We start from the raw sequence: 4,967 nt of genomic DNA, 5'->3' as shown, positions 1-4,967 counted from the left end.
GAAGTCTCATTTTTTTGTGGTCCCAGACACCATTTTCAATACTCCAGCTCTGTTTTACACTTTCTATATATGTATGTATGTCAGGGGTTCGAACCCACCAGCCACTCCCTGCTCCCGGGGAGAAAGATGTCGCATTCTGCTTCCATAAAGGTTACTGTCTTGGAACCCTATGGGGGGCAGTTCTACTCTGTCTTATAGGGTTGCTGTGAGTGCGAATTGACTCAATGTGAAACTTCAGCAACCAAATGCTCCTCAGTCTCCAGGAGTCATTTTGGAGGGGGCTCCCCAGGCCACTCCCTCTGCAGCCTCCATCCTCAGCTCTCTTTGTCTCCAGGCTGTGTTGTGATTTAAATACTTTGGACAGGCAAGTGTCCTTTCAAACCACAGGCAGAGCTGATTGGCTCAGGATTTGCAGCCAGAAGGGAGTTCCTGCTGTCAACTGAAACACCCACCCACCTGGGACTGCTGCCTGCTGGCCCCAGTGCCCCAAGTGCACAAAACCACTGCACACACTGTCTGTACCCCTTTCCTGGGTTTTTGCAGACTCGCTCCCAAAGCAGACAGCAGGCCCAGCTGGGATCTGGCAAGGCCCAGAGCATTCCTACATGCTGATGGCCTGAGGCCCTAACCTCTGGCCTTTTTTTTTTTTTTTTAATTAACTTTTATTAAGCTTCAAGTAAACGTTTACAAATCCAATCAGTCTGTCACATATAAGTTTACATACATCTCACTCCCTACTCCCACTTGCTCTCCCCCTATTGAGTCAGCCCTTTCATTCTCTCCTTTCGTGACAATTTTCCCAGCTTCCCTCTCTCTCTATCCTCCCATCCCCCCCCCCCAGACAAGAGTTGCCAACACAATCTCAAGTGTCCACCTGATATAATTAGCTCACTCTTCATCAGCATCTCTCTCCCACCCGCTGACCAGTCCGTTTCATTTCTGATGAGTTGCCTTCAGGGATGGTTCCTGTCCTGTGCCAACAGAAGGTCTGGGGAGCATGGCCGCCGGGATTCCTCCAGTCTCAGTCAGACCATTAAGTTTGGTCTTTTTATGAGAATTTTAGGTCTGCATCCCACTGATCTCCTGCTCCCTCAGGAGTTCTCTGTTGTGCTCCCTGTCAGGGCAGTCACAGATTGTGGCCGGGCACCAACTAGTTCTTCTGGTCTCAGGATGATGTAGGTCTCTGGTTCATGTGGCCCTTTCTGTCTCTTGGGCTCTTAGTTGTCGTGTGACCTTGGTGTTCTTCATTTTCCTTTGCTCCAGGTGGGTTGAGACCAATTGATGCATCTTAAATGGCCACTTGTTAGCATTTAAGACTCCAGACGCCACATTTCAAAGTGGGATGCAGAATGTTTTCATATTAGAAATATTTTGCCAATTGACTTAGAAGTCCCCTCAAACCATGTTCCCCAGACCCTCGACCCTGCTCCGCTGATCTTTGAGGCATTCATTTTCTCCCGGAAACGTCTTTGCTTTTGGTCCAGTCCAATTGAGCTGACCTTCCATGTATTGAGTGTTGTCCTTCCCTTCACCCAAAGCAGTTCTTATCTACTGATTAATCAATAAAAAACCCTCTCCCTCCCTCCCCCCTTCATAACCACAAAAGTATGTGTTCTTCTCAGTTTTTACTATTTCTCAAGATCTTATAATAGTGGTCTTATACAATATTTGTCCTTTTGCCTCTGACTAATTTCGCTCAGCATAATGCCTTCCAGGTTCCTCCATGTTATGAAATGTTTCGTCACCGTTCTTTATCGATGCGTAGTATTCCATTGTGTGAATATACCACAATTTATTTACCCATTCATCCGTTGATGGACACCTTGGTTGTTTCCAGCTTTTTGCTATTGTAAACAGAGCTGCAATAAACATGGGTGTGCATATATCTGTTTGTGTGAAGGCTCTTGTATCTCTAGGGTATATTCCGAGAAGTGGGATTTTTGGGTTGTATGGTAGTTCTATTTCCAACTGTTTAAGATAACGCCAGATAGATTTCCAAAGTTGTAGTACCATTTGACATTCCCACCAGCAGTGTATAAGAGTTCCAATCTCTCCGCAGCCTCTCCAACATTTATTATTTTGTGTTTTTTGGATTAATGCCAGCCTTGTTGGTGTGAGATGGAATCTCATCGTAGTTTTAATTTGCATTTCTCTAATGGCTAATGATCGAGAGCATTTTCTCATGTATCTGTTGGCTGCCTGAATATCTTCTTTAGTGAAATGTGTGTTCATATCCTTTGCCCACTTCTTGATTGGGTTGTTTGTCTTTTTGTGGTTGAGTTTTGACAGAATCATGTAGATTTTAGAGATCAGGCGCTGGTCTGAGATGTCATAGCTGAAAATTCTTTCCCAGTCTGTAGGTGGTCTTTTTACTCTTTTGGTGAAATCTTTAGATGAGCATAGGTGTTTGATTTTTAGGAGCTCCCAGTTATCGGGTTTCTCTTCATCATTTTTGCTAATGTTTTGTATTCTGTTTATGCCTTGTATTAGGGCTCCTAGGGTTGTCCCTATTTTTTCTTCCATGATCTTTATCGTTTTAGTCTTTATGTTTAGGTCTTTGATCAACTTGGAGTTAGTTTTTGTGCGTGGTGTGAGATATGGGTCCTGTTTCATTCTTTTGCAAATGGATATCCAGTAATGCCAGCACCATTTGTTAAAAAGACTATCTTTTCCCCAAATAACTGACACCGGGCCTTTGTCAAATATCAGCTGCTCATACGTGGATGGATTTATATCTGGGTTCTCAATTCTGTTCCATTGGTCTGTGTGCCTGTTGTTGTACCAGTACCAGGCTGTTTTGACTACTGTGGCTGTATAATAGGTTCTGAAATCAGGTAGAGTGAGGCCTCCCACTTTCTTCTTCTTTTTCAGTAGTGCTTTGCTTATCCGGGGCTTCTTTCCCTTCCATATGAAATTGGTGATTGTTTCTCTATCCCCTTAAAATATGACATTGGAGTTTGGATCGGAAGTGCGTTATATGTATAGATGGCTTTTGGTAGAATAGACATTTTTACTATGTTAAGTCTTCCTATCCATGAGCAAGGTATGTTTTTCCACTTAAGTATGTCCTTTTGAATTTCTTGTAGTAGAGCTTTGTAGTTTTCTTTGTATAGGTCTTTTACATCCTTGGTAAGATTTATTCCCAAGTATTTTATATTCTTGGGGACTACTGTGAATGGTATTGATTTGGTTATTTCCTCTTCGGTGTTCTTTTTGTTGATGTAGAGGAATCCAAGTGATTTTTGTATGTTTATTTTATAACCTGAGACTCTGCCAAACTCTTCTATTAGTTTCAGTAGTTTTCTGGAGGATTCCTTAGGGTTTTCTGTGTATAAGATCATGTCATCTGCAAATAGTGATTACTTCCTCCTTGCCAATCCGGATACCCTTTATTTCTTTGTCTAGCCTAATTGCCCTGGCTAGGACTTCTAGCACGATGTTGAATAAGAGCGGTGATAAAGGGCATCCTTGTCTGGTTCCCGTTCTCAAGGGAAATGCTTTCAGGTTCTCTCCATTTAGAGTGATATTGGCTGTTGGCTTTGCATAGATGCCCTTTATTATGTTGAGGAATTTTCCTTCAATTCCTATTTTGGTAAGAGTTTTTATCAGAAATGGGTGTTGGACTTTGTCAAATGCCTTTTCTGCATCAATTGATAAGATCATGTGGTTTTTATCTTTTGTTTTATTTATGTAATGGATTACATTAATGGTTTTTCTAATATTAAACCAGCCTTGCACACCTGGTATAAATCCCACTTGATCATGGTGAATTGTTTTTTTGATGTGTTGTTGGATTCTATTGGCTAGAATTTTGTTGAGGATTTTTGCATCTGTGTTCATGAGGGATATAGGTCTATAATTTTCTTTTTTTGTAATGTCTTTACCTGGTTTTGGTATCAGGGAGATGGTGGCTTCATAGAATGAGTTGGGTAGTATTCCGTCATTTTCTATGCTTTGAAATACCTTCAGTAGTAGTGGTGTTAACTCTTCTCTGAAAGTTTGGTAGAACTCTGCAGTGAAGCTGTCCGGGCCAGGGCTTTTTTTTTTTGGAAGTTTTTTGATTACCGTTTCAATCTCTTTTTTTGTTATGGGTCTATTTAGTTGTTCTACTTCTGAATGTGTTAGTTTAGGTAGGTAGTGTTTTTCCAAGAATTCATCCATTTCTTCTAGGTTTTCAAATTTGTTAGAGTACAATTTTTCATAATAATCTGAAATGATTCTTTTAATTTCATTTGGTTCTGTTGTGATGTGGTCCTTCTCGTTTCTTATTCGGGTTATTTGTTTCCTTTCCTGTATTTCTTTAGTCAGTCTAGCCAATGGTTTATCAATTTTGTTAATTTTTTCAAAGAACCAGCTTTTGGCTTTGTTAATTCTTTCAGTTGTTTTTCTGTTCTCTAATTCATTTAGTTCAGCTCTAATTTTTATTAATTTTTTTCTTCTGGTGCCTGATGGGTTCTTTTGTTGCTCACTTTCTATTTGTTCAAGTTGTAAGGACAGTTCTCTGCTTTTGGCTCTTTCTTCTTTTTGTATGTGTGCATTTATCGATATAAATTGGCCTCTGAGCACTGCTTTTGCTGTGTCCCAGAGGTTTTGATAGGAAGTATTTTCATTCTCGTTGCATTCTATGAATTTCCTTATTCCCTCCTTGATGTCTTCTATAACCCAGTCTTTTTTCAGGAGGCTATTGTTCCTTTTCCAAGTATTTGATTTCTTTTCCCTAGTTTTTCTGTTATTGATTTCTAGTATTATTGCCTTGTGGTCTGAGAAGATGCTTTGTAATATTTCGATGTTTTGGACTCTGCAAAGGTTTGTTTTATGACCTAATATGTGGTCTATTGTGCTCTAGAAAAAAAAGTATCCTTTGCAGCAGTTGGGTGGAGAGTTCTGTATAAGTCAATGAGGTCAAGTTGGTTGATTGTTGTAATTAGGTCTTCCGTGTCTCTATTGAGCTTCTTACTGGATGTCCT

Source organism: Loxodonta africana, chromosome 7, assembly GCF_030014295.1.
Source record: "Loxodonta africana isolate mLoxAfr1 chromosome 7, mLoxAfr1.hap2, whole genome shotgun sequence".
In the NCBI taxonomy this organism is placed as follows: domain Eukaryota; kingdom Metazoa; phylum Chordata; class Mammalia; order Proboscidea; family Elephantidae; genus Loxodonta; species Loxodonta africana.
Note: the sequence above shows the minus strand (reverse complement) of the source record.